The sequence below is a fragment of the Nomascus leucogenys genome, chromosome 10 (assembly GCF_006542625.1).
Source record: "Nomascus leucogenys isolate Asia chromosome 10, Asia_NLE_v1, whole genome shotgun sequence".
Lineage (NCBI taxonomy): Eukaryota > Metazoa > Chordata > Mammalia > Primates > Hylobatidae > Nomascus > Nomascus leucogenys.
Window position 1 is genome coordinate 40649407 of NC_044390.1, and position 13465 is coordinate 40662871.

General features: G+C 42.1%; 1 protein-coding gene across 2 annotated transcripts in view; it reads left to right on the plus strand.

The window, feature by feature from the left end:
• The first annotated feature begins 13010 nt into the window (after positions 1-13010).
• The window catches only part of ZFP14 (ZFP14 zinc finger protein), a 30241-nt gene continuing 29786 nt past the window's right edge, over positions 13011-13465 (plus strand). Inside the window, exon 1 of one of the 2 annotated variants that reach the window (XM_030820072.1) lies at positions 13011-13051. The gene's annotated coding sequence lies outside the window, so the exon portion shown is untranslated. The remainder of the gene's footprint in view (positions 13052-13465) is intronic. The other variant, XR_004031951.1, reaches the window with a different exon arrangement.

Sequence of the window (13465 nt, forward strand, 5' to 3'; positions counted from 1 at the left end):
AGGCTGAGGTGGGAGGATCATTTGAACCCAAGAGTTGAGGCTTCAGTGAGATGTGATTGTACCACTGCATTCTAGCTTGAGTAACAGAGCAAGACCCTGTCTCAAAAAAAAAAAATCTACAATCAACATTCTCTGGCCCCAGTCAATATTAAAAATTGACAAAGGATAACATGAAACTTTGGAAATTAAAAATCACCTGTATTATAAAGCCCCATTAATTTTTTAAATTACTTCGTTGTAGTTTTTTAAAAATGCTAAATTGGCAATTTAGCATTTTGAGGCAATCCCCTTAAATTCTCTCCTATGTCCTTTTATCATGACCACTCCAACCTTTGAGCTTTTTTTTTTTTCTGAACCAAATGCATTGATTAGTTATGGAACATACTAGAGCATTATTAACAAATAAAGGAAAAGAATGGAATATTTACCTTGCCTATCCTTTACAAACTGTATTTCAAGACAACCAAAAGTTGGTGAAGGAAAGTTGTTTATTATTAGAGAATTCTAACTGGTTAAAAGGTCAAAGGAGGCCAGGCGTGGTGGCTCACGCCTGTAATCCGAGCACTTTGGGAGGCCGAGGCAGGTGGATCACGAGGTCAGGAGATCGAGACTATCCTGGCTAACACATTGAAACCCCATCTCTACTGAAAATACAAAAAATTAGCCAGGCGTGGTGGCGGGAGCCTGTAGTCCCAGCTACTCAGGAGGCTGAGGCAGGAGAATGGCTTGAACCTGGGAGGCGGAGCCTGCAGTGAGCCGAGATCGCGCCACTGCACTCCAGCCTGGGCTACAGAGCGAGACTCCGTCTCAAAACAAAAAACAAAACAAAACAAAAGAAAGGTCAAATGAATGATAGAATTTGAAAACTACACTCTAATTTTACAAAATCATGGATTTTCGTGGTGATAGCAATGGATGCGAAGACCATTAGGTGAAAAATGGATAGGAAGCTTATAATGCGTGGAGCAGAATGACAGGACAGTAATCTACATTAACATCTCTAAATGAGATCAGCCAGATGAACTTGATGTGATGAAATGGATACACACAGTGGACACCTGTGAAGTTTTCTTGGTCCCTCCAAAACTGAAAAGTACAAGTTAGTCTCCAAACCTAATTACCAGTTTACAGGAAACATGGGGAATAAAAGAACAAATTAACAACACAAAGAAGCAAACAACCAAATGCACAATTTGGGAAATTCTGCAGAAGTAATGGCCTAGTTTTTTTAACCAATACATATCAAAAAAAAAAAAAGACAAAAATGGAATCCTGCACGTTAAAGGAGACTTAAGAAATGTATCCTTCAAATACAGTGTATGGAGCATTTTAGGATCCTTGTGTTAAAATGCACTTTGGATTTGTTTTCATCAATCATGGTGAGACAGGCAGACATGGAAATGATTGTCATGAAGGAAATATACTCAGATCCCAGAAACGGGAGGCATGGCATGGCATGCAGGGTCACGTAAAGAAGCACCCAGGAGTATCAGGAGGCAGAGGTGATGAGAGCAGAGCATGGCCCAGAGCTTTTATTGGGGGTTTTCATGGGAAGGAATGGACAAGGCAGGGGTAGGCACGCTGGTAAGCTTAGGATTGGATAGTTTGAGTAATTTTGTTGGTCTCTGGGCTCTAGGGGTGATTCCTAGTTGTCCAGTTAGGGCAGGGGAATATTGAATTGGTGTATGAGAGTTTGATAAAGGAGATAGTCGGGAGTATGGGCTCTGGATAGGTTGGTTTGTATATGAAAGGCATGCTTGCAGTGGAATTTATCTTCTATGCATTAGCTTGCCCTGGGAGGGGCAGTCTCTCCAGGATCAAGGCCCCAAGTGGCCAGAGCATCAGGAATACAGAAAATAAAGAAAACATAGTCAATACAAGATTTGAAGGAATAAAATGTCCCTACATATTGTACAAATGTAAACATGGGTTGGTTACTAAATGATACAAAATAATTTATTGTTCCTATGTTAGGCATGACTATGGCATTATGGGTATATGTGTGTGAGTCCTTAAGTGTTGGAGATTCATACTGAGGTATTTAAGGCTGAAATGTTATGCCTGTGATTTACTTTTAAATACTTAAAAACAAAAGGTGGGAGGGATAGATGAAACAAGATTAGCAAAATGTTGGTAAATGTTTAATCTGGATCATTTGGTACACAGGGTTCATTGTGCTGTTCTTACTATCATTACATATATTTTAAATTTTCCATAATAAAGTTTTTTAAAGTAGAAAATCAAGTTTGGGCCAGGCGTGGTGGCTCATGTCTGTAATCGCAGTACTTTGGGAGGCCAAGGTGGGTGGATCATTTGAGGCCAGGAGATCAAGACCATCCCGGCTAACATGGTGAAACTCTGTCTCTACTGAAAATACACAAATTAGCTGGACGTGGTGGCATGCCTGTAGTCCCAGCTACTCAGGAGGCTGAGGCAGGAGAATCGCTTGAACCCAGGAGGCGGAGGTTGCAGTGAGCTGAGATCACACTACTGCACTCCAGCCTGGCAACAGAGTGAGACTCCATCTCAAAAAAAAAAAAGAAAATCAAGTCTGAAATTGTAGACTATTTAGTGATGAATGATCACATGTTGCCTACAGATAACTTGGGGGAAATCACCAACCAAAGCTCTACTTGGTAGAAAATTTAAAGCAATGCATTTAGAACATCTGGATTGAGAAATAAGTATTTGTCTTGTTCACCATTCTGTTCACACACCTACAGTGCCTGTCACATAACAGGCAATTTATGGGAAAAAATAAGGATTAACTTAAGCCAGAAGTTTTTAAAAACTAAGGTGAATAACAGCAAGTAGTTTATATGATCAAATAAATTAATGGAATAGTTAATAAAATAACAGACTAAGGATATTCTCTTAGAAAAGAACATTATTATAGAATTGGCAGTTATTAAGGGAAAAACATGACTCACAGCTTTATGTATGGAAAAAGTGAAATAGCTACATAATAAGGAGATTTTTTAAAAAATTTAAGTTACATATTACTATATACATATATTTATACATATGTTTCAATGTTTCAGTATTACTATATACATATATTTCAATACGTTTCAATCTAGAGAAACCTAAATGATCAAAGTTGACTCCAGATACCAAAAAAACCCTCAACTAATCCATAAATAAAGGGGAAAATGTACAGTTACGATCTTGTTTTTTTAAAACTAGAATCTATAGATTTACAGGCAGTAAAAAGCTTTAAAGAATATATAAACCATAACAAAACTTTACTAGATCATTATATGAGGCAAATATCCCAATATAAAATTAGATGAGGATAAATACCTCCTAAAAAGCAAAATGTGGGCTAATTTTACTTAAGATACATGCAAACATTTGCAAAAAATATCAATAAATTGAACTCAATGGTCTATTAAAACAATTATAAAACATAAAATGATTTACTATGAATACCCTGGGGCCTGGCCTGTTCTCATTTAAATATGTATCCAGATTTTAGGTTTCCTGACTTGAACAATGCAACAATGTTATAAAAAATGACATGATTCAGTCACAGTATCTTTTAGATGGTTTCTATTCTCATTTATCTTAGTTTCATTGACTTTACAAAAGGAATGAACAATACATATAAAAATAGGAATTCAACACAAAAATTACTACCTTTTTTCTTAGTCTGTTTTGTGTTCCTTTAAAAGAATACTGGCTGGGTGTGATGGCTCACTCCTGGAATCCCAGCACTTTGGGAGGCTGAGGCTGGTGGATCACTTGAGGTTAGGAGTTTGAGACCAGCCTGGCCAACGTGGCGAAACCCCATCTCTACTAAAAATACAAAATTAGCCAGGTGTGGTGGCACATGCCTGTAATCCCAGCTACTTGGGAGGCTGAGAAATAATTGCTTGAACCTGGGAGGTGGAGGTTGCAGTGAGCTGAGATTGCACCATTGCACTCCAGCCTGGTCAACAGGAGCGAAACTCCGTCTCAAGAAAAAGGAAAGAATACCACAGACTGGGTAATTTACAACGAACAGATTGGCACGCAGTTCTGAAGGGTAGGAATTCCAAGATTAAGGGGCTGGCATCTGATAAGGACCTTCTTGCTGCGTCATCTTATGGTAGAAGGACAGAGAGGGCAAGAGGGAGCCCAACTGATTGCTGCATCATCTTATGGCAGAAGGGCAGAGAGGACGAGAGAGAAAAAGCGCAAGAGGGAGCCCAACTCATCTTTTGATAAGGAACCCACTCCTGTGATAACGGCATTAATCCATTCATGAAAGCAGAGTCCTCATGGCCCAATCACTTCTTAAAAGTCCCACCTCTTAATACTGTTGCATTGGAGATCAAGTTTCTCCCTAAAACTTGGGGGTGAGCACTGGGGGACACATTCAAACTATAGTGTGCCTTCTCTGGCCTCCCAAATTCATGTTTTTCTCACATGCAAAATACACACACTCCATTCTAATTGCCCCAAAGTCTTAACTCTTTCCAGCACATACTCAGAAGTTCAATCTCATCTAGATCAGCTATTGTGAGACAAGGCATGATTTATTCTGAGGCAAATTTTCCTCCAGCTGTTAGTCTATGAAATCAAGCAAGATATTTACTCCCAAAACACAACAGTGGGACAGGCATAGCCTAGACATTCCTATTCTGAAAGAAATAGGGAAGAAAAAGGGGATAACTGGTCCCAAGTAAGTCCAAAACCCAACAGTGCAAACAACATTAACTCTTTTTTTGAGACGGAGTCTCGCTCTGTCACCCAGGCTGGAGTGCAATGGCGTGATTTCGGCCCACTGCAACCTCTGTCTCCAGGTTCAAGCGATTCTCCTGCCTCAGCCTCCCGAGTAGTTGGAATTACACGCAACTGCCACCATGCCCAGCTAATTTGTTTTTTGTTTTTTTTTTTTGAGACGGAGTCTCGCTCTGTCGCCCAGGCTGGAGTGCAGTGGCGCAATCTCGGCTCACTGCTCACTGCAAGCTCCGCCTCCCAGGGTCACGCCATTCTCCTGCCTCAGCCTCTCTGATAGCTGAGACTACAGGCGCCTGCCATCATGCCCGGCTAATTTTTTTTGTATTTTTAGTAGAGACGGGGTTTCAGCGTGGTCTCGATCTCCTGACCTAGTGATCTGCCCGCCTCGGCCTCCCAAAGTGCTGGGATTACAAGCGTGAGCCACCGCGCCCAGCCGTTAATTTTTGTAGTTTTAGTAGAGATGGGGTTTCACCATGTTGGCCAGGCTGGTCTTGAACTCCTGACCTCAGGTGATCCACCCGCCTCGGCCTCCAAAGTGCTGGGATTACAGGCGCGAGCCACCGCACCCAGCCAAACAACATTAACTCTTAAGGCTCCAGAAGACTCTTCCTTAACTCTGTGACCTACTTGGACACACTGGGGTGGGGGCTGGTTCTCAGACAGCCTTGCCCCCATGGCTTTGCTGGGCTTATGCCACAGAGCATCTGTCACAGGTTGGAGTTTCACACTGGCAGGTTTTCAGTTCTGGGGTCTTGGGGATGGCCTCACTCCATTAGGCACTGTCCTAGTGGGGACTCTCTGCAGTGGTTCTGCTCATGGACAAATCTGACTGGGCTCCCAGGCTACCCAAGGCATCCTTTGAAATCTAAGTGAAGGAAGCCATGCCCCCATAACTCTTGCATTCAGCACTCCTGCCAAATTAGCGCCACATGGACGCTGCCACCACAAGCTTACAGCTTATGCCCAGTGGCAGGTTGAGCCACACCTGAGCCAGCAGGAACCAATGGCTGGGGCAGCCAAGGGCACTCTACTGACATGTGGGAAGCAGAGTCATAAGGCAGCACAAGCCAGTGAATGCTGTCTGTGATGGAAGGGGCAGGCTCAAAGAGCGCCAGAATGCCTTCGGGGTCATTCTCCCACTGTCTTGATAGCTCCTGGCTTCCTTCTATTCATACTAATCTTTTCAGCAGTCTCTGGGGATACAACCTTGATTTGCGCTCCTAAACGCACCTTTTCACTTCATAAATGGCCAGGCTGCAAATTTTCCATATCTTTTTGTTCTGCCTTCCTTTTAATTATGTTTGATCTTTAAATCATTTCTACCTCTCACATCTTACTATATGCAGTTAAAAGAAGCCATGTAGCTCTTTCAGTATTTTGCTTAGAAATTTCTTCCACCAGATACTAGTTCATTGCTCTTAAATTCTGCCTTCCGATAAAGCCCACGGCATGGACACAAATTCAGCCAAATTCTTTGTTAATTTCTAAAAAGGATGGCCTTTATTCCAGTTTCCAATACCTTGTTTCTCATTTCCAGGTGAGACCTCATCAGAATTGCCTTTGCCATCCCTATATTTATCAACATTCTGATCACAACCACTGAAGTAATCTCTAAAAAGTTTCAGACTTTCCATACAGCTCTTCTGAGCCCTCACCAGAATCACCCTTTTTTTTTTTTTTTTTTTTTTGAGACAGAGTCTTGCTCTGTCGCCCAGGCTGGAGTGCAGTGGCGCGATCTCGGCTCACTGCAAGCTCCGCCTCCCGGGTTCACGCCATTCTCCTGCCTCAGCCTCCCGAGTAGCTGGGACTACAGGCGCCCGCCAACACGCCCGGCTAATTTTTTGTATTTTTAGTAGAGAACGGGGTTTCACCGTGTTAGCCAGGATGGTCTCGATCTCCTGACCTCGTGATCCGCCCGCCTCGGCCTCCCAAAGTGCTGGGATTACAGACTTGAGCCACCGTGCCCGGCCTCAGAATCACCCTTTAACATTCCACCCACAGCTATAGTCTTTTTCTGACATCCAGTTCAAAACTTTTTCAGCTCTTACCCATTACCTAGTTCCAAAGCCACTTCCACACTTTCAGTTATTCATTATAGCAACTGCGTACTTTTCCAGTACCAATTTTCTGTCTTAGTCTGTTTTGTGTTGCTATAACAGAATACTACAGACTCAGTAATCCACAGCAAACAGAAATTTATTGACTCATGGTTCTGGAGACTGAGAAGCCCAAGATTGACAGGCTGACATCTTATGAGTGCCCTCTTGCTGTGTCATCTCATGGCGGAAGGGCAAAGGGGGGTGAGAGAGAGAGCAAGCCAGCAAAAGGGGCCAAACTTACCCTTTTATAAGAAACCCACTCACGTGATAGCAAACCTATTCCTGTGGTAACAGCATTAATCCATTCATGAGGGCAGACCCCTCATGGCCTAATCACCTCTTAACAGTCCCACCTCTTAATATTGTTGCATTAGGGATCAAGTTTCTCCCAAAAACTTGGAAACGAACTTTGGGGGACACATTCAAACCACAGCACCTTCCACAAAATAAAAGTAAGTATTGCCACAACTCTTTATTTTTAACTAAATCTCTGTAATGTCACTCTATTCATAGATTAAGATTTGTACCTCCAAGTCCAGTTTGCTCAGATTGGGCAGATGTCATTAATTAGTCATTAATCACATAGAATAATACATCTTGTCCACCCAAGATTTCAAATGGTTTTTAATTTGTAAACAGTAAAATGTAACATGAAGAAGACTATTTTAAGTGCTATAATAAAATTAGGTTTTGCTAATAGGACAATGTGTTTCTCTTCTTAGGTAACATTTTCACATTAACAGAGGTCTTCTGGAGACCGTACATTTACTCAAAATTTCTGAAACTATGTTCCACAGAACACTAGTACTTAATCCTACTTGAAGGAAATGATTTTGTGAAACATGTATGAGAGGTCTGTATACTGTATTTCTTGGGGGAAAAAGTCACATTAAGTGCCTATCAAAATGAAAGAAAATGGAGTTTTATTTTATTTAATTCAATGTAATTCAGATTTCACCATAGAACTCCCATTCTCAATACCTATTGCAGATGTGATTCTACTTTGGCAGATGCTGCCGTAACCAAAAGGACTTCAAAGATGAAAATGTCAGCATTATGGCAGATGTATGGTTACTTGTATGGTGAGGAAAGCAACTCCCATCATGCTTTGTAACCAGCTGCTTGCTTTTTCTGAATGACACTTTTCAATAGAATAGAAAGCCCACTAGCCCTATCTTTTATATATACACTATATGTATTTAAACTTTCTTATTGATCAATATTTAGGTGATAAGCAATTTCTCGCTGTGAAAAATACCTTATTGAATAGGTCTGTGTTTATTACTGTACATAAGCAAGAGTTTCTCTAAGGTATTTATCAAAAGCAGGATTGCTCAGTCATAATTAATATTTACTTTCAACCTCACTAGATACTGTCTTAGAAGTAGAGAGCATCAGTATGTTCCCAGTGCACAATCCCTTCAACCAGTGAAATATGTTTTCCTTATATCCTTCTGGTATGCATAGTAATATTTTCCTGGTTAATGGTGAGTTGGGCATCTTTTCACATCTGCATATTGGCTAAACACTGTAACTTGCCAATTCATGTCTTTGCCTGTATTCCTTTAAAAAAGCTTTTAAAATAGAAGAATTATAAGATTCTTAAAAAATAAAATTCTAGATAGTAGTCCTTTGTTATAAATGGACTTACCTTCTCCCATATTGTATTTATGTTGATATTGTCATATGAATACATTAAATGTGGATACAATCATAGCTTTCATTATTACCTAATAATCTTTTAAATTTTATTTTTTACTAGACTCTTGGTTTTCTAGGCAATCAGGTGTGTCAACTGCAAATAGATATAATTTTTTTCCTAAATATTTATAGTGATTATTTTTTAAATTATTGTTATTGTAATAGAGTCTCCAGCACAAGGTTTAGTATTCGTGGTGATAGCAGGCATCTGGTCATTTTCTCCAATTTAATGAAAATTACTTGGTGTAATGTTTACTCTAGGTCTTAGATAGATAGATTTTGTAGCTCAGTTGTCTCTTTCAGTTCTTGTTTAACTTTTTTTTTTTTATTAGAAATGTCTGCTAAATATAGTCAGATGCCTTTTTGGCTCATTGATATGATGTTTTTCTCCTTGGGTTTGTTAATGTGACAAGTTGTACTGTAGTCATTAAGGCAGGTATGTTAGAATGAACAAGAATGTTCATTCATGTATGTTAGAATGAGCAAGAATGAACAAATAGACCAATGGAACAAAATAAAGACCCCTGAAATAGATCTCTCTCTATATATATGTGGTTATCTAATTTGTGATAAAGTTTCCTCGGCCATGTGGTTGGGAAGTGGTGGTCTTTTCAATAAAAAGCACTTGATCAGTTGTGTATCTGTTTTGATAAAAAATTCATCTTGACCCTTACCTCACACTATACATAAATCAATTCCAGATGCATGAGTGATCTAATCGTAAAAGGTAAAGCAAGAAGGGCTTCAGGAGAAAATGTAGAATATCTTTCTAGCATTGGGGTAGCAAAACAAATTTTTTTCTTTTTTTTGAGAAATTTTGAGAAAAAAGCCAAATTTTAAATGATGATATTAAATTGTTTAAAAAACCAGCCGGGCACGGTGGCTCACGGCTGTAATCCCAGCACTTTGGGAGGCCGAGGTGGGTGGATCACCTGAAGTCAGGAGTTCGAGACCAGCCTGGCCAACATAGTAAAGCCCCATCTCTACTAAAAATACAAAAAAAAAAATTAGCCAGGCATGGTGGCACACACCTGTAGTCCCAGCTACTTGGGAGGCTGAGGCAGGAGAATCTCTTGAACCTGGGAGGCAGAGGTTGCAGTGAGTCGAGATTGCACCATTGCACTCCAGCCTGGGTGACAAGAGTGAAACTTTGTCTCCAAAAAATAAAAATAGAAAATTGTTTAAAAAACCAAGTGTGCTGGATATCATTTGTTGTTGTTGTTTTAAGTATTCTTCTGTGCCCCATGCTCTTTTTTGTGCTACAGAGGCTGGAAGCCTCAGCACTATAATTTTTAGACCCTCTTGCCTCTAGAATTCCAGATGTGATCTATGTTCTTCCAGTGAGATAAACTCATGCAAGATCAGGAAGACAGAAGAAAGCAGAAAGCAACAGCTTTCTCCTTCACCAGTGCTGATGGTGTGAGGTTTTGCAGCAGCTTCAGATAGTGCCTTTGCCATGAAGGTATTTAACAAAAGTTGAGGTCATAAATTATACAATATTACCATAAATGATTAAAACACAAGGTTTGGTACATGTTGGGCCACTTTCTCAATCTGCAAACTTAATGTAAAGTACATCCTCAAGATATAGTTTTGGAATAAATGAAGGCTCCAGAAATATGTTGAGAAATAACATGGACTTAATTCCTGCTGAGGCATCTTTAGTTTTTATGATTTCAAAGTTACTAAAATCATATATATATGATATATGTGTGTATATATATATATATATATACACAAATATATATATGAAAAAATTGAGTAGTTGGAATTACAGATGCGCATCACCATGCCTGGCTAATTTTTGTATTTTTTTGTAGAGTCGGGATTTCCCCATGTTATCCAGGCTGGTCTTAAACTCCTGGGCTCAAGCCATTCGCCTGCCTCAGCCTCCCAAAGTGCTGGGATTACAGGCTTGAGCCACCATGCCTGTCCATGACCTGTTAATAAGAACAACCAAAAGGTTAGAATGACAGGTTTTAGAGGTACAATGGAAGGGTTTTTTACAAAGGACACTGCTCTGTGTCAAATGATGGAGCATTTGACACATGGGTTTGTTTTTTTTTTTTCTACTAAGAGAAACTGCAGATGTCTGAGAGGCAACTGAAAATATTAATAGTACAGATTTAGATACTGAGAAAAGAAATGAAACTCTCTGAAATAAATGCTCTTATTCTGCATGATTATGATGAATTGAAGGTCCAAATCACTTTTTTCAAACTGAATGACATGAGAAAATAAACAATCTGAAGAAAATCCTATTTCAGAAGGTCAGTGAGCATATCGGACCAAGTGCCCCATCATTTGACACAGAGCAGGGCCCTTTCCAAAAATCCCTCCATCGTATCTCAGTGAAGTCAGTGGTTAATTCTCTGGTGCTGTTGGACAAGGAAAATGACCTACAGTTAGTTATCTTCACCAGCAGTCTCGTCACCAGAGAGTGTGTGAAGAATTTAGCCCCTAGTGTCAGAAGGCCTCAAAACTTAGTCAAAACAAGGCCAGGTGCAGTGGCTCAAGCCTGTAATCCCAGCACTTTGGGAGGCTGAGGCAGGCGGATCACTTGAGGCCAGGAGTTCAAGACCAGCCTGGCCAACGTGGTGAAACCCCGTCTCCACTAAAAATACAAAAAATTAGCCGGGCGTGGTGGCGGGCACCTGTAATTTCAGCTACTCCGGAGGCTGAGGCAGGAGAATCCCTTGAACCTGGGAGGCTGAGGTTGCAGTGAGACAGTATTGTGCCACCACACTCCAGGTAGGGTGACAGAGCAAGACTTTGTTTCAAAAAAAAAAAAATTAGTCAAAACAGAGAATATGGAGGAGCTATTTTAATAATTCTTTTTATTTTTTTTTAAATGGAGTGTTGATTTCCTTACATAAATTTAATTGTAAACATGTACATAGGACCGTGATTTTTAATTAAAAAAATTACTTTGGGCCTTCGGCATTCTTAGTCTTTTTTTTTTTTGATACGGCATCTTGCTCTGTCCCCCAGGCTGGAGTGCAGCTGCACGATCTTGGCTCACTGCAACTTCCGTCTCCCTCGTTCAAGCGATTCTCCTGCCTCAGCCTCCCGAGTAGCTGGGACTACAGGTGTGCATCACCATGTCCGGCTAAATTTTTTTGTATTTTTAGTAGAGACAGGGTTTCACCATGTTGGCCAGGCTGTTCTCGAACTCCTGACCTCAGGTGATCCACCCGCCTCGGCCCCCCCAAATTGATGGGATTATAGGCGTCAGCCACCGCGTCTGGCCACCATCTTAGTAGTTATAAAGTAGTTCAGATTTTTCATTTATTTCCTATTTCATGCATATCCTATTCTTTGCAAAATGAAACAAGATTGCCGAGGCATTTTCAAATATATTCTAAAGTTTTATATTCTTAAGGAAAGAACAAATTCTTTCATGTATTAACTAATCTATCAAAGAATTTGGGATACAGAAGATGCCTCAGGGTGGTCCCTGATGGGCTTATCCCATTTCTTTCCTGAAGGAACGCAGGACAGGACAAATTCAATCTCATCTGAGACAGACCTCTCCAGTTATTCTTTTTCTTTTGAAAAGTTGTTTCACTCTTGTTGCCCAAGCTGGGGTGCAATGGGGGATCTCAGCTCAATGCAACCTCTGCTTCCCGGGTTCAAGCGATTTTCCTGCCTCAGCCTCCTGAGTAGCTGGGATTACAGGCGCGCGCGACCACGCCCGGCTAATTTTTTGTATTTTTAGAACAATACATTCACAACTGCAGGAGATACGACACACACACACACACACACACACACACACGGAGACAGAGTGGGAGAAAGGGAGAGCGCAGTGAGCACGAGCGACCTTTCCAGGTTTACGTCCTGCTCCAGGTTCTAGTGGGCTTTGAGAGTATTTTCATTGGATGCCTGATGTGTGCCCACACCTTGCTTGGGTGTATGCAGTGAGTAACTGGTAGGTGTTTAGTACACATATTAGGCACCTGCTGGTGCCAAAACTTCTTTCTAAATCCTCCGCGGCTGAGCCCGGTGGCTCACGCCTGTAGTCCCAGCACTTTGGGAGGCTCAGGCGGGAGGATCTTTTAAGCCCAGGAGTTCGACACCGGCTTGGGTAACATAGGGAGATCTGGTCTCTATAAAAATTTAAAAAATTAGTTGGGCGTGGTGGCGCGCGCCTGCAGTCCCAGCTACTCTGGAGGCTCGGGTGGGAGGGTCGCTTGAGCCCGGGAGGTCGCGGCTGCAGTGAGCTCTAACTAATCACGCCACTGCACTCCAGCCTGGGCGACAGAGTAAGACCCTGTCTCAAGAAAATAAACAAATAAAAGTCTTCCTCAGCGACAAAAGCAAACGCAAGCCCGAGCCCGCCTCAGCCCCACGCAGCCTGGAGGGCCCTCCCGCCCCGAGCGCGTCCGGAGCTCCGGCGCCCGCGCATGAGCACTCCGCGCAGCCCGTTGGGGCTGGAACCAGTCCCTCCCATCGGCGGACTACATTTCCCACAGGCCTCCGCTCGCAGTTCTTTCCGGCTTCCCTGCTGGTGTTGGCTTCGAGAGGTGAGTTGGTCGCTTGCATAGAGGCAATGGGCGCGGGGGTGGCGCGGGGGCGGCGCGGACCTCAGTGTGAGCCAGGAGGCAGTAGCTATGGAGTTTCTGGCGCTGACTGGGCGCCGGGTGCCCTGTTGCGTCCTCTGCCTTCCCGCTTCAGAGCCGCCCAGGTCTAGCGGCCCGGAATGGCTCCGAGTTAGATGCAGGAACCCCGGAGTGAATGAAGGCCCCCAAACAAAAAGACGCAGTCTGAAGAAGAACTGCAGATTGCACAGCTTTACCCGAGCTCCCTTCCATGGAAACTGCGGGGAACTCGGAGACAGATTCCAGCCCCGTCTTCGTGTACCTGGCCTTTCTCTTGATACGGGAAAGGGTCAGCTTTATTCCAGGATCCCTGTTATTTCCATCAGGTTTTGCGCGCAG